We start from the raw sequence: 24527 nt of genomic DNA, 5'->3' as shown, positions 1-24527 counted from the left end.
AGTCCTCAACGAATCCAGCAGAAGTGGTCCTCCAGACGGGAAGAAATCTTCAACCAGACGGCATCTTCTATCTTCATCTATCCGGCGCGGAGTGGGTCCATCTTCAAGACATCCGACGCGGAGCATCCTCTTCTTTCCACGGCGACTGAAGAATGAAGGTACGTTCAAGTGACGTGATCCAAGATGGCGTCCCTTCAATTTCGATTGGCTGATAGAATTCTATCAGTCTTTCGGAATTAAGGTAGAAAAAATCCTATTGGCTGATGCAATCAGTCAATAGGATCGAGCTGGCATTTTATTGGCTGATTGGAACAGCCAATAGAATGCCAGCTCAATCCTATTGGCTAAGTCTAATAAAAGAGATGCTATGAAAGAAAAAATCATGAGCACAAAATCAGATTTGAAAATGTTTAAAACAGATGAGAATTATCACGGCTCAAAGATTGGTATGAAATTGAGAATCAAGAAATCTGATAATGAACTTGCAGCTCAGAAGAGTCAGAAATTCAACAGGGACTTGGAGGATTACCTTAACAACAAGGTGTATGATTGGTCAAGGTTCATCAGGAAACCAAGACGATTCCATAATAATAAGAAGAATGGAGATGAATCTGACAATGAAAGAAGAAATAAAAAAGAGAAAATGAGCAAAGCAGCTCCCAAATCTATCTTAAAAAGCAAAACTACGAAGCATGTGGGCTTTTCTTCAACAGAGGGCAACACATCAGATCCAGATACTGGACGTGTATCTTCTGTCTCTCTCTCTTCTCTTCCCTCTTTTTCCTTACAGGATTCGTCTGATAGCGATTCGGAGGAAGAACAACTGGCAGCACAAGTGAAGAACAAGAACACCTTCATCCCTTTAGGAGGAAAAAAACCCATAGAGCAGGGAGAAGAAAAACAAAGAAAATCAAAGAGGGCACAGAAGAAGGATTAGGTTTGGCTGTTATTAATTTGTCGGACTTTGAGCTTAATAAGGATCACCTGAGTGTTCTATCCAAAGGACTTGGGTTTGCACCCACAAATGTTTTTTCACCTTTCAAAACACTAATTGATGTAAATAAAATTGGCACTAAAAAGGTTTTTTCATCTTAATAAGAATGTGGATGATGATGTGAGGGAACCATTGCTTCCTGTGGAATATGATGAAATGATTGGTTATTTTGATTTCAAGGATAGTTGTACTTTGGAACAACTTAGAGATTTGGATGATAAAGATTGCTATCTATGTGATGAGAAATGTCCCAAACCCACAAGAGAAAAGTCAGATTTTTACCCTATTAGCTTTAGAGGTTCTTGTTTGAATGTGTTTCATAAAAGAGTAGAACAGGAAATGATAGAATTGGGAGAGGTGAACAAGACCAAGGGTTTTCATCATAATCTTTCTATTAAAGAGAGAAAAGCAATGAATGAATTACAGGATAACAACGACATTGTCATCAGGTCTTCGGACAAGGGTGGCAATGTTGTTGTTATGAAGAAGGGAGAATACTTTAAGGAGGCAGCTAGACAATTACAAGATACTGCCACATATAGGAGTTTAATGCATAATCCCATTCATGAATTTGACCGCAAGATGAGGAGATTGCTTCAGCAAGCGGTGGCTTTGCAGATTTTGACAGAGGATGAGGTTAATAACCTTATTCCTGAGCACCCAGTTGTACACATTTCCCATTTTTTACCCAAAATACATAAGGACCCCAAAAAACCACCGGGGAGGCCTATCATTTCCGGGATTGGCTCACTTTTTGAGCCACTCTCGGAATGGATAGATAGCATATTACAACCTTTGGTAAAAAATCTGAGCAGTTATCTCAGGGATTCGGGGCATCTGTTGTCTATCTTGAACAATGTTAAGTGGAAGGATGGGTACAGGTGGGTTGTTATTAATGCAACAGCACTTTATTCAAGCATACCCCATGCTTTAGGTATAACAGTTATAAAATTATTTTTAGACAGAGATACCAATTTTTCTGTGGAGTTTAAATTGTTTCTCTGTGATGTGGTTGAGTTCCTATTACAGCATCATTTTTTCATGTTTGATAACACATATTATTTGCAGGTTTGTGGTACAGCGATGGGGGCTAAATTTGCCCCCTCGTTTGCAAATTTATATGTTGGATGGTGGGAGCTCAGGCACATTTATGGAGAAACAAATCCCTTTTGCTCCAATATTATACAATATAACAGGTTTATAGATGACCTGATTTTTATTGTAGAAGATCCCTTTGAATTTGAATCATTTCTGGAATATGTCAACAATAATGAATTGGGGTTGAGATTCACAGGAGAGCTAAGAAATGATAAGATCAATTTTCTGGACTTGGAATTGATGGGCTCAGTTACACAGGGTCTAACTGACACTTTTAGAAAATCTACTGCGGGCAATACAGTTCTGCACGCGATTTCTTGTCACCCGATGCATCTGATCAGGTCAATTCCGAGAAGTCAATTGTTAAGACTAAGAAGAAATACTAACTCTGAAACATGTTTTGAAACACAAGCTGGGAAATTGATTAACAGGCTTAAACATAGGGGCTATGATGAATCTAGAATGTTACAGGATTTTCAGGAGATTAAAAAGATGGACCCTAAAGTTAAAAAGAAGAAGGAAAGGAATTGGAATTTAGGGGGGTTTAAACAACCTGTTGTTTTCTCCACTGAATATTCAATTCAGTTCAGACAAATTTGTGATATCATCAAAAGGAACCTAGATGTTTTAAAAAGTGATGACATTCTATCGCCTGTGATAGAAAACATCAGATTTGGTTAAAAAAAAAACACCAACTTTGGCAAGTAGGTTGTCTCCAAGCCTGGTCTCTCGGAAAGGTACGTGTACTGGCACTGATTGGCTAAAGAAAAAAGGCACTTTTATGTGTGGAGTCAGCAACTGTGGTACATGTGAGTACATCTCGAAAGGTGAATCTTTCAGAAGTACTACAACAGGAAAAGAATATAAAATGAATAATTATGGAAATTGTAGCACAGAGTACGTGGTGTATCTCTTGGAGTGCACAATTTGCCATGAACAGTATGTTGGTCAAACGACTTGCAGCCTGAGGACGAGAGTAGGAGAGCATAAGAGGGACATCAAGAACTATAACAAGGACTCTGGAGTGGCTAGGCACTTTCATTGTTTTCACTTTTTAAATAAACCTGCAATAGAAGTGAAAATAATAGATTTAGCCAAACTGCCACCTAGAGGTGGCAATAGAAATAAGATCTTGCAGAAGAAAGAACTTTATTGGATATTCATGTTAAAAACAAAAATGCCATCTGGCATGAATAAAGAATGGGATATGAGTTATTATGTGGATTGAATTTTTTAAATTTATTCCCCTTTTTTTTTAATCGGTTCTTGTTGATATCTAGGATTAATGGTGAATTGAATGAAACTGATGTATTTATCACTTATTCGATCAAGGATATTTACATGGGAATGAAAGGCTGGGTTGTGAAAGTATGTATGGGTATGCGGGTATGTATGCATGTGCATATGTATTTGTATATGTATGCATGTGTGTATGTATGTGTATATTGTACATTTATACATTTATGCCCTTGTCTGGAACCCGATTTAAGGGGTCTTTTTGGCCGATGTGTTCCTATATTATGAAGTGTAATTTGAATAGTTCTTTTGATGAAATAGTTAAACCTATTTAAATTTATATATGTGCACATTTGTTCTTATTCATACATTCATATACTCATGTGTCTGCTTTTGATCCTCTATTTGCGGTTCTTTTTCCTATATTTTCCTTTGTTATGAAATGAAAAATAAGAACTATTTTGATAAAATAATTGAATCTTTTTTCACACTGAACATTTCTTGTTTTTTGACATAATACTATTTTGCAGTATTGTGTAGATTGTCATAAATATACTGATAAATTAAGTTTTGTACACTATATGAAATATTTTGTGACATATCCTCATAATTCAGCAAAATATTAATTCATGTATACTATGAAATGAACCTACATGAATTTGTATAATTTTGTAATTTCTTTCTTTTCCAGGTGTATATGGTTAGCAACATTGACAAACAGATTGCTTATTTCCATGTTTCAAATTGGTGTATTTTGGATCTTGTATAAACTTTTAAACTCATCCAATTGCCTGTTTAAAATGCATGTTTACACCTTTAAATGATCGATGTTCTTTCTAGTGTAATTGAGACCAAGGTTTCATTCACTGTTTTTAATGTGTAAATGAGAAGCACTGCTCCATCCCTTTAAGATTAAACCTTTGTTAATAACGCTCAGCTGTTTTTTTGAATGGGCGTAAATTGTATAAAGGGGTGGATTAGTGTATGCTCAGGTTATCCTATGACTAAGTGCCAGCAGGCACGAAACGCGTAAGGATGTCTTGTGTATAACCCTTAACATTGTTGGAATGTGCTATTTTAAGGATACAAATAAAAATTTACTTTTAATTTTCCCAAAGAGTGCTGCTTTAACGTAGTTTTCTTGGACTTTGGTACTATGGTGCGCTCAGCCGTCAAGCGTGCACAACGTCATAACATTCAGTTATGCCCCAAACAATTGCAGCACGCTGTGTCTATCTGTGGAGGAGAGTGTCGGCATCAGACCTGGAGCAGCGTTGAGGATTGGTGAGAAAAAATCCTCAGTCAATAGGATCGAGCTGGCATTTTATTGGCTGATTGGAACAGCCAATAGAATGCCAGCTCAATCCTATTGGCTGATTGCATCAGCCAATAGGATTTTTCCTACCTTAATTCCGATTGGCTGATAGAATTCTATCAGCCAATCGGAATCTAAGGAACGCCATCTTGGATGACGTCACTTAAAGGAACCTTCATTCTTCAGTCGCCGTGGAAAGAAGAGGATGCTCCGCGTCGGATGTCTTGAAGATGGACCCGCTCCGCGCCTGATGGATGAAGATAGAAGATGCCATCTGGATGAAGACTTCTCCCGGTAAGGTGATCTTCAAGGGGTTAGTGTTAGTTTTTTAAGGGAGTATTGGGTGGGATTTAGAGTAGGGTTGGTTGTGTGGGTGGTGTGTTTTAATGTTGGGGGGATTTGTAATTTTTTTACAGGTAAAAGAGCTGATTACTTTGGGGCAATGCCCTGCAAAAGGCCCTTTTAAGGGCTATTTGTAATTTAGTGTAGGGTAGGGCTTTTTATTTTGGGGGGCTTTTTTTTTTTTTGTTAGGGGGATTAGATTAGGTGTAATTAGTTTAAAAATCTTGTAATTTGTTTATTATTTTCTGTAATTTAGTGGGGGTTTTTTGTACTTTAGCTAATTTTATTTAATTGTATTTAATTGTATTTAGTTTAGGGAATTAATTTAATTATAGTGTAGTGTTAGGTGTTAGTGTAACTTAGGTTAGGTTTTATTTTACAGGTAAATTTGTATTTATTTTAGCTAGGTAGCTAGTAAATAGTTAATAACTATTTAGTAACTATTCTACCTAGTTAAAATAAATTCAAACTTTCCTGTAAAATAAAAATAAACCCTAAGCTAGCTACAATGTAACTATTAGTTATATTGTAGCTAGCTTAGAGTTTATTTTACAGGTAAGTATTTAGTTTTAAATAGGAATAATTTAGTTAACTATAGTAATTTTATTTAGATTTATTTAAATTATATTTAAGTTAGGGGGTGTTAGGGTTAGACTTAGATTTAGGGGTTAATAACTTTAGTATAGTTGCGGCGACGTTGGGGGCGGCAGATTAGGGGTTAATAAATGTAGGTAGGTGTCGGCGATGTTAGGGATGGCAGGTTAGGGGTTAATAATATTTAACTAATGTTTGCGAGACGGGAGTGCGGCAGTTTAGGGGTTCATATATTTATTATAGTGGCGGCGATGTCCGGTTCGGCAGATTAGGGGTTAAAAATGTATTTTCATGTTTGCGATGTGGGAGGGCCTCGGTTTAGGGGTTAATAGGTAGTTTATGGGTGTTAGTGTACTTTTTAGCACTTTAGTTAAGAGTTTTATGCTACGGCGTTGTAGTGTACAACTCTTAACCAATGACTTTAAAATGCGGTACCAGTCTTGACAGGAGAGGGTCTACCGCTCACTTTTTGGCAGACTCATAATACCAGCGCTATGCAAGTCCCATTGAAAAAAGAAGATATGCAATTTACGTAAGTGGATTTGCGGTATTTCCAAGTCTGGCCAAAAAAGTAAGCAGTGAGCCTGTACCTTCAAGACTCGTAATACCAGCGGGCGTTAAAAAGCAGCGTTGGGACCGGCCAACGCTGCTTTTTAAGCCTAACGCAAAACTCGTAATCTAGGTGTTAGTTTTTTCAGGACCCTCAAAGGAATGAAAAGAGATTAAAACCAGGCATATATTTACTTCACACTACAACTCTCCATCTGCAGTAGAAACCACATTCTCAGTTATTAACTTCAAGTTGGGTTGTACCTCTATCATTGCATCATCCCACTCGTCCCCTTACTTAAACTTATGTTTCTTGCCCTATATGATTATTTACCCCTTTATGCCATATATTATTTTGGCCAAATGCCCCATTTTACATATCCATTGTGATACATTTTATACTTATTTCATTTGTCCAACTCCACCATCAAAGATTTTTGGTTAGATCAGTCCTGAAGACACCTGAAAAACAACAAATCTATAATATGTGTTATTGGGGAAAGCTGGAAGGAAAGGTGAGAAGCCTTCTGTCTTCATTTGTTTTCTTCATGCAAGATAAGACTTCAGACAATTTACATGGAAATTTTCTTGCATGTGGCCTCCCAAAAGTAATCACAGTGGAGGTCTATTGGCATATTTAAAACTTAATTATGAAAACACTTAAAATTATTCATTGAATTAAAACTAAAGTACACATTACATGATACAAATTACTGCAAACAAATATGCTTATAAAAAAAAAATGATTTAATTTGAGCACTCCAGCTCTGTCAGCTGTTTCTTTAGAAATTCAATTTGTTCTTTCATTCTTTTATTTTGTTGTTTGAGTTCCCAGTAACTTAAGTAAGCCTTATTGCTTCTCTCATATGTCCTCAACCTCCAATTTACTTATTTTCTCTTCTGTTTATATCACCATTTAACTTCCTGTCTCTCCAGTTTCCTGTATTTGATCGTCTACTGTTCAGATATCACCAAACATTTCTCCTGTTGCCCCTCTCTAATTCCTGCCTGTGAATTTTCAGATTGTTCTCCATTGACTGTTTCACTGCTGAAATTGCCTTAATGGTGTATTGGTGATAATTCCAGCACTTCTCAGCTCTAATTAGCACCATTTCTAAGTTTGTAGAGTTTGGATCATAAAGCTTTACAAACTCCTGACATTTTCTAGGGAGAGCTTCAAGTACCCTCTGTATGTGAGCTGGTGATCCCCAGACCATTTGGGTCTGTGGCTGGCACAGCACTCACCAGAATAAAACTCTTTTTACTACTTCAAATGGCCCATCTAGAGGTCTCATGGTAATTTCCCTAATCTCTTTTTCTAGACTAGTAAAATTGAAAAAGGTTTTAACTATTCTCCCAGCCTGATCAGATATGCTTGATTTGAGTCCTAATAACCTGTTCGCATAGGGACCCATGGCATTTTGAAGCAATTCTGTCAATTCCTGCATGTTCATACCTACTTTCATGTCTTTTTCAGCCCCCTTGTGAAACCAATGTGAAAAGTTATTAAAGCTGTTTGTGGGCATTGGGTAGATGTCTGCATTAGATTTAAAGTGTCCAGGAGTTCTAGGCCTTGCTTAAGAGAGAATATCACATATGATTGTCCATTATGTTGAAAGAAAAGCTTGACAGGGAAGCCCCATCTGTAGTCTAACCGGCTTCCTACTCAATGTCGTCACTAACAGCTGTGTAGGCTGTGCGATCCGGACTGACAGTGCGGTTATGCACACAAAACCACACAAGATGCAGCTGATAGTTCTGTTACCCTCAGATGTCTCTGTTGATGTCATGTGTCAGGTATCGAAAGTCTGTAATCAGTTGGGGGAGTGCTTAGTAGTCACCGCTGCTCCTAAAATAAATATGTATATAGCCAAAGGGAGATAGGTATCCAATAGACGAAAGAAGCTTAGTTTAAAATAAAGGAGTGGATGCCCCATTATCCACCATAGTAAATGTGATAAAGATTCCAAAAAACGAAGTTATAGAAAAAAAGTATAAGTTTATTCCTTAAAAAGTATGCGTGATGCATACAACATGGGGTAAGTCTAGACAATTCAATTGTCTAGAGTGACTTACCTATGTTGTTGTATGCATCACACATACTTTTTAAGGAATAAACCTATATTTTTTTTCTATAGCTTCGTTTTTGGAATCTTTATTACATTTACAGTTTTAAGTGTCTCTTGTTTGGCTAAAATTGTTTGTGATCTCTTATATGTGGATATTACTGACTTTATAACAATTGTTGTCTTCTAACTCTGCTTATCTGCAGAATATTTCTTTATGGATTTAATGAGATTATAACATCATATTCCATGTCTCATAGTCCAGTGAAATTCTTTGGTCACTACGAATATAAGCTCTTATCGTTGTATATGAGGAGTGTTTATTTAAAGTTCCAATATACTTTTGTTGTAAGTTGTTTATTGGGTACTGTAGTGAACAGATTTCTCTACAGCTACAGTGTTTTCTGTGTTCTATAATAGCACAATATCACTGAGGTCTAAAGTCAGTATTAAATATGATCTGCAACACCACTGGATGATCTGTTAATCTAGCTGTTAGCTACGCAGGAATCGGTGTTTCACATGGGAGCAGTTAGTAGCCTGTGTGACATCTCTCTCTTTAACTATTAGTTTAGATCTGAGATTGTGTATGCTGATCTCACACTTTGGGGCACATCTACCAAGCTCCATAAGGAGCTTGAAGCCGCAGGCTCGCCGTAAACACCAGTTATGATGCAGTGGTCTAAAGACCGCTGCTCCATAACCTGTTCGCCTGCTCTGAGCAGGCAGACAGACATCGCAACAATTCAACCCGATCGAATACGATCGGGTTGATTGACACCCCCTGCTGGTGGCCGATTGGCTGTGAATCTACAGGGGGCGGCGTTGCACCAGCAGCTCACAAGAGCTGCTGGTGCAATGCTGAATACGGAGAGCGTATTGCTCTCCGCATTCAGCGAGGTCTGTCGCAGTGGAGGTATTCATGAGTCAGCACTGACTGGCTAAAATGCAAGTCTGTCAAAAGAACAGAAATAAGGGGGTAGTCTGCAGAGACTTAGGGGCCGAATTATAAAGCTCCAAATGGAGCTTGATGCCTCTGCCACCCAAGAAGCAGCCTCTTTTTGCTCAAGATGTGCGTTTCACAGAGAAGAACGTGGACCCGTTGCTCAGTGTGCCTAGAGGGATATGGCTGCACCTCACTGACGAGGCCCACAATAGGCCAAAACGTACATCTGGGGCTTTGCTGTTTCTCTCGTTCAGAGAGGGATTGCCTGGTATTTCGGGGCTGGACTGTACTGTGAAGTCAGGATCAGACTGATATGCTACAGGGAAGTTCTTCTCTGTGAAAGGCACATGTTGAGCAAAAAGAGGCTGCTTCTAGGGTGGTAACTAGCCATAGAACAAGCTATTATGCTATTGTTCGTTCTCAGGTTGAGCGCTTCTCTCTTTTTATTTATGCAAATTATGACACTTAGTGAAGTCTCCCTAAGTGTGATGCGGGGATCCAGACGTGGACCCGTTGCTCAGTGTGCCTAGAGGGATATGGCTGCACCTCACTGACGAGGCCCACAATAGGCCGAAAAGTACGTCTGGGGTTTTGCTGTTTCTCTCGTTCAGAGAAGGATTGCCTGGTATTTTAGGGCTGGGCTGTACTGTGAAGTCAGGATCAGACTGATATGCTTCAGGAAAGTTCTTCTCTGTTTAAGGCACATGTTGAGCAAAAAGAGGCTGCTTCTTGGGTGGTAACTATCCATAGAACAAGCTATTATGCTATTGTTCGTTCCCAGGTTGAGCGCTTCTCTCTTTTTATTTAGCCTCTCCTTTCTCTCTGGCCTCTCCAGTTTAAGTAGTTAATCTCTATGGAGTCTAAAAAAAGTTTACACATTTTTCTGTTTGAAGCTGCTACATCGAGACTGTGATATAAAATGTTTACAGGGACAGTCAAGTGAAAATGACTCTTTCATAATTCAGATAGGGCATGCAATTTATACAACTTTACAATTAACTTTTATCATCGCATTTGCTTTGTTCTATTGGTATTCTTTGTTAAAATCTAAACATAGGTAAGCTTAAACTAATTTCTAAGCTGTTGAAGGTCACCTCTTATCTCAGTGCATTTTGACAGGTTTTCACATTTAGACACTGCTAGTTCACGTGTGCCATATAGACAACATTGTGCTCACTCCCGTGGAGTTATTTATGAGACAGCACTGATTGGCTAAAATGCAACAACTGCTTGTGCAATGATAAATGTGACAGCGTATGCTGTTGGCATTTATCGATGTGCGGCGGACCTGATACACTACATTGTATCATGTCCGTCCACACTTTAATAAATCAGCCCCTGAGTCCCCTGGTGGGAACTGCACTGTATAAATAATAATAATAATATTGATAGTAAAGATGCAGCCAACGGTCAACAAATATAATGTAGAGCTGTCTGAACCTGTCCCTATAATCTGCAATGAGGAGATCACTGGATTTGGTCCAAAATGTACATTTTGTTAAAAACTGCAGAACCTAGGAATTGCTTCTTGCGTTATCCACAGCAGCCATACTGGAAGAGAAGAAGTACCAATATCTCAGGAGGGTCTCAAAATATACAGAATAACAACCTGTCAGGCTGTGGAAAGATTCTCGGACAGAGAAATACGGTTACAGAAAAGTATGTTTGGCATGTGGAATTGAAGCAATGGGAAAAATAAATGCCCATATTGAGTATATGTCAGTAAAAGCAGAATGGATGTATGAATAATGTAAAGGAGATATTTTAAACCCCTATATGACCTTGAGATGGGAGGGACAGGCTATCCATTATCGTACTCCTGAATGTACATAGGTTATGTTTATACAGCATAAGCGCAAACACACAGGTTGTGACCTTTTTAAAATCAGAGACCAAAATGTTTCTTAAACGTGTGCACGTTTTTAACACAAAGATTGTAATTTGACCCATTAAAGGGATAGTCAACACGAAAATTGTTATTGTTTAAAAATAAAGATAACGCCTTTACTACCCATTCCCCAGCTTTGCACAATCAAACATTGTTATATTAATATACTTTATAACATTGAAACCTCTAAATGTTTGCCTGTTTCTAAGCCATTAAAGACAGCTTCTCATCACATGAGTTTTATTTGCTTTTCACAACAGGGGAGTGCTAGTTCACGTGAGCCTTATAGATAATATTGTAATTATGACCGTGGCTTGTGGCAGACACTGCACTAATTGGCTAAAATGCAAGTCAATATATAATAACTAAAAGTCATGTGATCAGGGGGCTGTCAGAAGATGCTTAGATACAAGGTAATCACAGAGGTAAAAAGCATATTAAAGGGACACTGAACCCAAATTATTTCTTTTGTGATTCAGATAAAGCATGCCATTTTAAGCAACTTTCTAATTGACTCCTATTATCAAATTGTCTTCATTCTCTTGGTATCTTTATTTGAAATGTAAGTTTAGATGCCGGCCCATTTTTGGTGAACGAACTGGGTTGTTCTTGCAGATTGGTGGATAAATTCACCCACCAATAAACAAGTGCTTTCCATGGTTCTGAACCAAAAAAAATAGCGTAGATGCCTTATTTTTCAAATAAAGAAAGCAAGAGAACGAAGAAAAATTAATAGGTGTAAATTAGAAAGTTGCTTATAATTACATGCTCTGAATCACGAAAGAAAAAAATTGGGTTCAGTGTCCCTTTAATATAAATGTGTTGGTTATGCAAAACTGGGGAATGGGTAATAAAGGGATTATCTATCTTTTTAAACAATAAAACTTCTGGAGTAGACAGTCCCTTTAAATCATAGTATTATATCCAAAAAGTATATAAAATGTAGCTTATTTATGTGTCAAATAACTATAGAAAAACAAAACAAGGAAAAATATGTTTAATTAAATATTTCCCTTTTCACAAATAAATATTAAAAAACTTAAATTATGCTTACCTGATAATTTTCTTTTCTTCAGGTGGAAAGAGTCCACAGCTGCATTCATTACTTTTAGGAAATAAGAACCTGGCCACCAGGAGGAGGCAAAGACACCCCAGCCAAAGGTTTAAATACTGCTCCCACTTCCCTCATCCCCCAGTCATTCTGCCGAGGAACAAGGAACAGTAGAAGAAATACCAGGGTGAAAAGGTGCCAGAAGAATAAAAAATAAGAGACGCACCACAGAAAAAATACGGGTGGGGAGCTGTGGACTTTTACCATCTGAAGAAATTATCAGGTAAGCATAATTTAAGTTTATCCTTCATAAATGGAAAGAGTCCACAGCTGCATTCATTACTTTTGGGAAAACAATACCCAAGCTATAGAGGACACTGAATGCAAAAATGGGAGGATACAATAGGTGACCCATTCTGAGGGCACCAGGCCTGAAAAAACCACAACCCAATCAAACCCCGCTTCGTCGGGGCCGGGCAAAAAAATTAGAGGGAAAAGGCCCCAAGGACACTGACCCATAGATAGTTTGGGGGCCTAACTAGAGACCCCAAGCAGACTCACTGAGCCAACACTCCTCCAGGAGAACCGTCGCCCAGCAGTCGGTCCCACACAACCCTTACTAGTACAGTACCAAAATCTCCAAAAGGGAGAGGACAAGGATAAGCCAAAGGGATACCCAAAAGGTACAGCAAAATCCATAAAGGGAAAACCCCCTTCAAAGGAAGGTCAAGTCCACAGAGACCAGCATGGATCCCAAAAACAAGGGGAGTCGACGCCCAACCCACAAGGAGCAACTGGGCATCATCAAGGAGAAGAAACATCACCCAAACCGTGCAACAGCACGTAAAAAGACAGCTGAAGACAAATTCCTCAAAACGTCAGAACTCAGAGACTGAGCAAACAGAAAATTCCAAGTAGCAAACTCAGAAAATAAACATCTGAGTCTAGTAACACTCTGCCATCCATAGGAAGACACAGAGAAAACACTATCCATAAGGAAGAAGCGGCCGAACAAAATAGCAGATTGCCCAACCTCCAAGACAGAGGAAACTCTCCAGGAAATCCAGGCTGCCAAGCCTACTCACAGATCTCAAAGGGGGAGAGGCACAAAACCTCTAAAAAAAGGTCCACTGTCACACCCAAGACCTGAGGATGAACAGATCTCAAATCCTACACCTAGCTGGACCAGCCCAAGCAATGGCAGATCTGAAAGCAAAGGAACTGAAATGAACCCCAAGACCGGCCCCTAAAAGGGTGGAAGAATGGACACAGCTACTTCAACCTAAAGACAATCGAGCAGGCGTTAAACCCAAGGAGATCTAGCAAAGCCACTTAAGTCTCAATGCGGAGCCAGCAGCTCCCCAGATGGAAAGGAACAACTCAAAGAACAGACCAATCCCCAAACCAGATCAAATATCTGTTCCAACCTCCCAAACACAGGAGAGGCCCCTAAAAAAGGAACCACACCTCCGTAAGGAGGACGAGCCCCCTGAAGAGGACAGAGTCGATAAACACTTGCCCATAAGACAGGAAGTCGTAGGAAGAACTGAGAGGACACAATGCCACGTCACTGATGAACACGGAAGAACCCCTTAAAACACCATCATGCTAGCACACATACCAGGTGCAAAAGTGACAACTGAGCAACCTCAAACCTTTCCATTTGCTAGGCAGGAAAGCCCACCATCAGGTCACGTTAGTTGGCTGTCCCAAGGGAATCGTCCGGCACAAGACAAGTCCCAAGGAGCCCTGGCTCTCAGCAAATCTGGCCAAGTTGTAAAAAAGAAAAGCCAGAACAAGGGCTAAGCCCAAGTACCCCGGAAACTGGAACCCCCAGGCCAGTCCCAGGATCATAAGGTCCAGTAACATCCCACAGCGGGATCCACAAAGAGAAAATGCCAAGTAAAACCCTTGACAACCGGAAGATCAGGACAAGAAGGCTGGGCCCCACAAAAGTTTAGATTAAACAATCTTCCAGGAACCTAAATCCCTCATCTGATATAAAAAAAAAAAACTCTCAGGGAAACATCCAGAATAACCCGGATAACAAGAGCAAGAATCCTGACCCAAAGCGAAGAGACCACCCCTTGCAGGAGCCCAACACTTCAAAGAGCCAGGGTCATAAAAAGAAACAAGAGCTAACAGGCGCCCAAGCAGCATTAACATGATTGTGCTTGAAAAGTGCGGCTAATCCCCATTAAGGGACACAAGGCTCTGCTTATTTTATCAACCTTTGCTACTTTGCTACAGTACAGAGTAGCCACAGAGCATTAGTATGCTGAGCTAGCTGTCCAGCTAGCCACAAGCTCTAGACACAAGGGGAACAGTGAGGACAAGTCACCCAAACAGAGCAACATCAAGCCTCCACATGACCTCAAATTGGAAGTCAGAGGACAGTAAAACATGGGTTTGAATGCCACCTGGATGGCAATACCTGAACCATATGAGTGGAAAACCACTAGGACCTCTTCTGTCCCAAGAAGGAGATGTAGAGCATTCCCAACACCGGGGAAGAACCCCTAACCGAAAACCAAAAAGACCTCACTGTCTAATGTCCCAAAAAAGGAACAACCAACTCCCGAAGGGAATCCAAGTCTTCCGAAGGTGACCCATCCACAAGGAGAAAATTACAAAATCCAAGAGGTTTCAATGAAGAAGAGAACCACTAAAGGAACAAAAAGGACAATTTCCTAAAGCAACACCGTCCCGACCGGTGGATAAGAGGCGCTAAAACCTCTAATTCTCCCACCACGTGGGAAGGAATACTCTAGGTTCCGAGGGTATTGGAAGCAACAGAGAGTGACGCAGCAAAAATCACTGACCCAGTCACCATAGAGACGGCTATTTAGGACTGAAACAATCCTGAGAGCCGCATGGACCCGCAAGTCCTCTTGAGAATGTTTAGCTGAAACTTGTAAACAAATAACAAGAAACATAAATAATGTTAAGAGCACTCAGCACCCCAACCTGACCAGCAAGGTATAATAGGTGCCACATGTCTGAATAAGCCACGAGACAGAAGATCTGAACCCAAGCAGGACCATCCTGCAACCAGGGTCATAACTGCCAAGCTGGCTAAATCCGCCCTCAGAGAGGGAGGAAGAAAAAACAGACAAACATGGGACTAACGTGTCCTGAACAACTTCCGTAGAAGCAAACAGCAAGTATTGATCCCAGAGAAAGTTCCCACAGGAAACATAGTATGAAAAAGAAAATTCATCCTAACCGGATAAAATAAAATGACAGGCAACCCAAGGGTTAATGCCCAAGAAGAACAGAATGATCCTCAGGACCAGCCTAAGGGAAACCCTGTTCTTCCAACAAAACTGAGAAGGATCTCGATAACAAGACTTAAAGGAGATTACTTCATCCCCCCATGTCTAACGAGGTGAGCCATTCGAAGGAGGAGACTGATGAGTCCCATAACCGAGAAGGATAGGTTCCCCAAACAGCTCAAAAACGTGTCTCAGTAGAACAGGAAGGCGAGCCAGCCTGTAACGAAAGGCACAACAGTCAGGAACAGTTACACGCATAGAGAACTGCACATGCCCTCCTTGGGCAATTGGGCACGAACACAATCGCAAATAAACATCTGGACTTTGTAGACGCACAAGCGCCAACAATCCACCCTCCGAGGAGGAAAAAACATAACCTGGGTTACCCACATGTGTAGTAGTAGGGAGCCGTAGGGAACTCGCCTCCCAGAGGACAGGGCCCCCCCCCCGAGGCGGATGGTTTAGCAGTCCCTTGAATCCCCGAGCCTGAGGAACAAGGCTCTCTAGAATGGACTAAATAACATAACTGACTGACCTGAGTCAATGGGGCCAATTCGCATTCGTCACAGGACGAAGAATCTGAATCAGAAAGTTGAACAATCTCAACATCAGCATCCTCCATAACTGGATAAAGGATACCAAAAAATGGACTAAATATAAAACAATTTAAACGGCACCTCACACCCACAATGGCTGGGGCACTCACCACTTCCTATGAACCAGACACCAGCGGACTAGAATTCTCCTTCACCACACAGTCAGGAATGCGGAAATGGGAGACTAGAACGTAAACACGCCCGGTCACAAGGTGAACCCTACAATAAAAAAAAGCGTGCCCGACCGTATGGTCGCGTCACTTCGAAAGGCCGTTATGTTCCAAAAGCCACGGGCCCAGTTAATACCACACATAAGCAGATTGAATCACATAACAAACATGATTAAACCTCCCCTGTTCAATAATCCCCCTCAGTAGATATTAACCCTTGATTCCAAGATACTAAATGAGTCACAGTAACAAATGAGTTACAGTACAATCATGAAGAAGTAAAATGAAACAATCTTACCGGAATCTGCGCCGTGGAACAGGAACACAGTCCTTCAAGTGTGACGTATAGTAGCCTCACCTCTGTCATGGACTTGAGAGAAGAAAGCAAGCAGCGAAGCGAAGTTCGACAATACGATTGCTTTTGGAGTTGTTAAAATTAGTCGGGATGGTTTCACAGAAAGACTCTTCCTGCATCTCTGGACTCTAACTTTCATCCAAGCACTCACTGAGAGTCTGACAGGATTACTTAAAACTTCCGTCCTATGTCGAAGAGTACTACCCTTCATAAGAGACAAAAAACTAACTTCTGACACTTCTCTGCCAACCTCCTGGGACGAAAGGCAAAGAATGACTAGGGGATGAGGGAAGTGGGAGGAGTATTTAAGCCTTTGCCTTCTCCTGGTGGCCAGGTTCTTATTTCCCAAAAGTAATGAATGCAGCTGTGGACTCTTTCCATTTATGAAGAAAATACTAATTTAAAAAAGGTGATTTTTTTGTTGTTGTAAATTCATAGGGATTCTTGTATATCGAGGACAATAGGAAAAAGACAAAAGGACGATGTACTGTCTCCAAAAATGCTTATTTTGTAGCATTAATCCCATGCACCATGCTCTGCTACTGAATATACTACATTAATTTATAACATAAACAAAATGCAAGGATTTTTTTATTGATGTATTGGTATTCCAAATTTCATGTAAAATTTCTTGGATATTTGTCTAATGTGAGTTTAAGGGCACCATGTTGTAAGTATTGTCACAATAGTGCTAAATTATAAAAGGTATCCGCATAACAATCGAGATGGCAGGTGACATTTTCTGATACAGATGAAATCACTGTAAGAACCTAGTATTGCCAAGAGTTGTTTTAAAACTCTTCACTGATGGTTCTCAGCCACTGGCGGAATGTTAAAGGAACAGTTTACCCTATATTTTTCTCCCCTTTAATTTGTTCCCAATTAGCCATTTTACCTGCTGGAGTGTATTACATTTTATACAAATAGCTCCCTTATCTTTGTAACTGTATTTTAAATAGCTGATTTTGCCTGTGTTATCTCTACCTATACTAAAATATTCTATACTTAATTATAGGTATAGAAAAAACATATAAACATAGTCAGCAGAAGTGATTACACTCCCAGAGGGAGGTAGGAGAGATAAATAATAAAATGTTAATTTTAATTTGTTTTCTCTAAGGGCCTGATGATCAAAAAACTTGCTGCCATGGAGAGAAATCACAGAAAATCTGTGTTTCTAAAATTCTTTGAGAGACCTCACCATACTTACAAGACTTCTAAAGCTCCACGCTCAGGCGAGATGATTTAAGATCATTGTTCCCTTAGTACTGGTCTTTGGTGTACAGATAGATATAATATAAAGAAGCATGTGTGTGTATAGACAGTGATGAGATCTGATTTCCCTGCAAGCTCAAACCATTTAAATGTGTTGTAATTTCTAAAAAACACAACCACCTATTTAATATAAAAAAACTAAACCTAAAGAAGCAATTTCTCACAGATTTTCTACTCTGCAGCCAATATAACAAGTCATTAAAACACACTAAGGAAAGAACATTTTTTACAGTATACTTTAAAAGCAGTAAAGGTATAATGTAATTGATTCCACAGTATTGAATAACAATACAATTTACATGTGTGAACCAAAATTGAACCTCGTTAGAATACAATAGTAAAACTTGTATAAAAATAATAAACCTGGGGGATTGTGGGTGTACTGCACACATGTATAAATTGTGTTTATATATATATATATATATATATATATATATATATATATATATATATATATATATATATATATATATATATATATATATAATATATATTACACTATAAAATACTATATAGAAACATAGAATTTGATGGTAGATAAGAACCTAAAAGGCCCATCAAGTCTACCCATATTAAATGTTACTTTTTTTTAGGATAGCCTTATGCATGTCCCAGGCATTTTTAAATTCCATTACAGTCTTTGTGTTTACCACCTCAAATGGAAATTTATTCCATGAAACCACCACCCTTTCTGTAAAAAAATGCTTCCTCAAATTTCTCCTGAATATGCTACCCTCTAACTTTAGCTTGTGACCCCTTGTTTTGGCATTTATTTTTTTGTGAAAAATGCTTTCAGCTTCTATTTTATTAAGTCCCTTCATATATTTGAAGGTTTCTATCATGTCACCTCTTTCCCTTCTATCCTCTAAGCTATACATATTTAGATCATAGAGTCTTTCTTTGTACGTTTTATATTTTAGACCATGTACCATTTTAGTAGCCCTCCTTTGGACAGCTTCTAGTTTATTTATATCTTTTCTCCAGAACTGTACACAGTATTCCATATTTGGTCTAACTAATGACATAAGCTCTAACCTCTTCCAATGCAACCAAGCATTTGACTGGCCGTGCTGGCTGCACTGCTGCATTGTGTACCACATTTTAAATAATCTGAAATAATAATTCCCAAGTCCCTTTCTTTAATTACAGTCAGTAATGTACCATTGAGACTATAATTGGCCTTTGGGTTTTTGGATCCTATATGCATAATTTTGCTCTTGGTAATACTAAATTTCAGATCCCATTTATTTGACCAGTCCTCTAGTTTATTAATATCACAGTTCATTTGATCAACTCCTCCTGGAACATCTACCCTGTTACAAATTTTGGTATCATCAGCAAACAAGCAAACCTTCCCCTTAAGCCCACTTCCAATATCACTTATGAACATGTTAAACAAAACAGGCCCAAGAACTGACCCTTTGGGAACACTACTAGTAACTGATGCCTCATTTGAATGTACTCCATTAATTGAAACCCTCTGTCGTCTATCTTTAAGCCAGCATTCTACCCACTTAACAATCTTAGCATCTATTCCAAGGCAAAACATTTTGTGAATAAGTTTGTTGTGTGGGACGGTGTCAAATGCTTTGCTAAAGTCTAGATATGCAACATCTACGGCTCCTCCCTGGTCTATTATTTTAGTTACATGGTCAAAGAAATCAATTAGATTAGTCTGGCATGATCTTCCAGCAGTGAAACCATGCCGTCCTTTGTCTTCTAAGTTGTTTGTCTGAATGAAAGATACAAGTCTTTGTATAGCCCTGCGGAATCTGTTGGCGCTCTACAAATAACCGATAATAAAGTCTTTCCTTTAAAAGAGTTTCCATTATTTCCCTGCAATTGAGGTCAACCTATAGTTAGCAGAATCTTCCCTACTACCCTTTTTATGAAGAGGGACTACATTGGCAATTTTCCAGTCTTTTGGAACAACTCCTGTTAGAAGTGATTGATTAAATAAATCAGCTAATGGAGTAGCTATTACAGATCGAAGTTCTCTTAGAACCCTTGGATGATTATCTGGACCCACAGACTTATTTACTTTTATTTTTTATAAAGCCCTTGAAACCTCTTCCTCTGTAAGAAGAAAAGTACTACTCACATTATTATTTACAGTAACATCCCTTAATAGAATCTCACTATCTTTACCGTCTGCTGTAAAGACTGAACAAAAGTAATCATTTAAACAGTTTGCTATTTGTTTATCTTCTTCCACTACTCTATCATCATTCTTGAGTCTAACTATCCCTCTGTTAGTTTTTCTCTTTTCACTGATATATCTAAAGAAGGTTTTGTCACCGTTTTTTACAGATTGTGCTATTTTCTCTTCTGCATTAGCTTTAGCCTTTCTAATTAACTCTTTTGTCATCTTTTGATGGGTTCTCTGTTTTTCTTTATCCTCTTCTGAACCAGTGAGTTTGAATTTTTTATAGACTGTCTTTTTTGCCTTAACTACATATGCTACTTCTCTTGAAAACCCTATTGGTTTTCATTTGCTTTTACAAACAAGCCTAATACGGTGTTTAGCTGCATCTAAAATAGCATTTTTAAAATATTCCCACTGTTCTTGTACTCCTGTAATCTGTGCCATCCCTTTTAGGGATTCATCTAGGTATCTGCCCATGTAAGAAAAACCAGTTGATCTAAAGTCTAACGGCTAGATTTAGAGTTTTGTCTGTAACGACCCGCGTATCTAACGCTGGCTTTTTTCTGGCCGCACCTTTAAAATAACTCTGGTATTAAGAGTCCACAGAATGGCTGCGTTAGGCTCCAAAAAAGGAGCGTAGAGCATATTTAACTCAACTTCAACTCTCGATACCAGAGTTGCTTACGGACGCGGCCAGCCTAAAAAACGTGCTCGTGCACGATTCCCCCATAGGAAACAATGGGGCTGTTTGAGCTGAAAAAAAACCTAACACCTGCAAAAAAGCCGCGTTCAGCTCCTAACGCAGCCCCATTGTTTCCTATGGGGAAACACTTCCTATGTCTGCACCTAACACTCTAACATGTACCCCGAGTCGAAACACCCCTAACCTTACACTTATTAACCCCTATTCTGCCGCCCCCGCTATCGCTGACCCCTGATATTATTTTTAACCCCTAATCTGCCGCTCCGTAAACCGCCGCTACTTACATTATCCCTATGTACCCCTAATCTGCTGCCCCTAACACCGCCGACCCCTATATTATATTTATTAACCCCTAATCTGCCCCCCACAACGTCGCCTCCACCTGCCTACACTTATTAACCCCTAATCTGCCGAGCGGACCGCACCGCTATTATTATAAAGTTATTAACCCCTAATCCGCCTCACTAACCCTATAATAAATAGTATTAACCCCTAATCTGCCCTCCCTAACATCGCCAACACCTAACTTAAATTATTAACCCCTAATCTGCCGACTGGAGCTCACCGCTATTCTAATAAATGTATTAACCCCTAAAGCTAAGTCTAACCCTAACACTAACACCCCCCTAAATTAAATATAATTTTAATCTAACAAAATTAATTAACTCTTCTTAAATAAATTATTCCTATTTAAAGCTAAATACTTAGCTGTAAAATAAATCCTAATATAGCTACAATATAAATTATAATGATATTATAGCTATTTTAGGATTAATATTTATTTTACAGGTAACTTTGTATTTATTTTAACCAGGTACAATAGCTATTAAATAGTTAAGAACTATTTAATAGCTAAAATAGTTAAAATAATTACAAATTTACCTGTAAAATAAATCCTAACCTAAGTTACAATTAAACCTAACACTACACTATCAATAAATAAATTAAATTAAATACCTATAATTATCTACAATTAAACCTAACACTACACTATCAATAAATAAATTAAATACAATTCCTACAAATAAATACAATGAAATAAACTAACTAAAGTACAAAAAATAAAAAAGAAATAAGTTACAAAAAAAATAAAAAAATATTTACAAACATTAGAAAAATATTACAACAATTTTAAACTAATTACACCTACTCTAAGCCCCCTAATAAAATAACAAAGCCCCCCAAAATAAAAAAATGCCCTACCCTATTCTAAATTACTAAAGTTCAAAGCTCTTTTACCTTACCAGCCCTGAACAGGGCCCTTTGCGGGGCATGCCCCAAGAAGTTCTGCTATTTTGCCTGTAAAAAAAAACATACAATACCCCCCCCCCTCAACATTACAACCCACCACCCACATACCCCTAATCTAACCCAAACCCCCCTTAAATAAACCTAACACTAAGCCCCTGAAGATCTTCCTACCTTATCTTCACCATACCAGGTTCACCGATCGATCCAGAAGAGCTCCTCCGATGTCCTGATCCAAGCCCAAGCGGGGGGCTGAAGAGGTCCATGATCCGGCTGAAGTCATCATCCAAGCGGGAGCTGAAGAGGTCCATGATCCGGCTGAAGTCTTCATCCAAGCGGGAGCTGAAGAGGTCCATGATCCGGATGAAGTCTTCTGTCAATGGCATCTTCAATCTTCTTTCTTCGGGAGCCATCATCTTCCATCCGACGCGGAACATCCTCTTCTCCCGACGCCTACTCGCCGAATGACGGTTCCTTTAAATGACGTCATCCAAGATGGCGTCCTTCGAATTCCGATTGGCTGATAGGATTCTATCAGCCAATCAGAATTAAGGTAGGAATATTCTGATTGGCTGATGGAATCAGCCAATCAGAATCAAGTTCAATCCGATTGGATCAGCCAATCGGATTGAACTTGATTCTGATTGGCTGATTCCAAATTTCTGCCAAAATTTTAGATTTAGAGAGATTTACTTTATATAGCATATAACTTATCTTAATAATACATATAACAGACCCATAGCAGTCATTAATAACAAAAAGAATCCTATGTTTGGAGGCTCTGAAAGCTTACCTCCCAAGTGAGGAAGTAGGACATGAAGGAGAAAAAAAAAGGGGGGGGTGTTTATGCTAATGTAGGTATTTATGTACTATAGGGGATAATCATAACTAATCTTGGAACATTTAATTCCACTAAGACCACACTTCGTAGTGAACATGGAGCTTATCTTGAATTCTGTAAACATATTCTTCCATTTTATGGACATATACCATCTGCGTGATAACAGCCTGTGGGTGGCATGGATTGTTTCCACTCTCTCGCTATAATCAGTTTAGCTGACGTCAAAAAATAGGTGAGAAACAATTTCCTAGGTAGTATCATCTTTGGAAAGAACAAGTGTAGTAAGCTTAGCTCAGGTGTTCGAGGTATAAAAGTTTAAATCTCCTAGTAATTTAAAACATTCTCTCCAAAATGATCTAAGTCTAGGGCACTCCCACCATATATGCATCCATGAACCTAACTGGCCACAGTTTCTCCAACATAAAGGTGATGTGTTTTGAAAAATCTTGTAATCTTTGAATCTTTTATAGATTATAATGTTAAACTCACAGAAATCATTCTCATACTTCAAAGATCTTTTTAAGAAGTAATAGACTGATTTTATACACCCCTCATAAGGGATGGACGAGTTAACATCTATTGTTAACCAGCTATATTCTCTTGACCACTGTAGATCGTTTATCACATTTAGCAAATGTTTAGTATCCAGCAAAAAGCTGGACAAGCCCTGTACCAGTGGTTATAAGATAGGACAGGTGCTCTAGAAGGGACCCTATCCCACTTACTATGGGGCGACCAGTGACTGTTTGCAAAGACTTATGCACCTTTGGAAGATTATTAAATATTTGTATCGTTGGATTCCTAACATTCAAAAAGTCACTGGCGTTTTTATCTATAAATCCCTTATTTCACCTAAGAAATTTATAAGTTCTCTTCTATATTTGTATGTTGGGTCACCTGGCAACAAATTATATTGATCCCTCTTATCTAGTTGTCTTAAAGGGACAGTCAGCACCAGAATTTTTGTTGTTTAAAAAGATAGATAATCCCTTTATTACCCATTCCCCAGTTTTGCAAAACCAATACTGTTATATTAATACACTTTTTACTTCTGTGATTACCTTGTATCTAAGCATCTTCTGACCGCCCCTAATCACATGACTTTTAGTTATTATCTATTGACTTGCATTTTAGCCAATTAGTGCAGTGTCTGCCACTAGCCACAAGCGTGATCACAATGCTATCTATATGGCCAACATGAGCTTGCTCTCCCCTGCTGTGAAAAGTAAATAAAATAGATGAGGACTTCAAGGGCTTAGAAATTATCATATGTGCCTTCCTAGGTTTGCTTTCAACTAGAATAACAAGAGAACAAAGCAAAATTGTTGATAAAAGTAAATTGGAGGGGCTTCCGGTGGAGGAGGAGCTACACAGTTGCAGCTGAGCTCGTTTCTCCAGTCCCCTGGTCCTTGGCGGTACTTTCTTCGCGCCAGCCCTTGGTTAGGGGCGCTTCTCAGGACAGTTACAAGATCCACTCCGGACCCATAGACAGTGGCACACCACCCCACTATCAGACCCCCGTTGGCTAGCTACTTGGTTTTTAAAACCTACCCCTCAAACTACCGTAGCTAATTGCAAGTTAAGACGGCTTCTTTTGTATCAAGTAGCGCCACTGCTTTGAACTATTTCCTTCACTAACAAGCCCAATTTCCCCTGCTACCATCCCCCTACATCTCAACGAAACTTAGACGCTGGTTTCTCTTCTTTTGACCACCCCCTCCCTCTGCACCCACCAGTTCAGACTCCCAAGCAACAAACAACAAGGCTAATTCCTCAAGCTACCTGGTTGCGGCTGCCTTCCTTCCCGGTCCTGTCGGCTGGGACCGGTCTTGCTCCCTC

The sequence above is a fragment of the Bombina bombina genome, chromosome 3, assembly GCF_027579735.1.
Source record: "Bombina bombina isolate aBomBom1 chromosome 3, aBomBom1.pri, whole genome shotgun sequence".
NCBI classification, from domain to species: domain Eukaryota; kingdom Metazoa; phylum Chordata; class Amphibia; order Anura; family Bombinatoridae; genus Bombina; species Bombina bombina.
Note: the sequence above shows the minus strand (reverse complement) of the source record.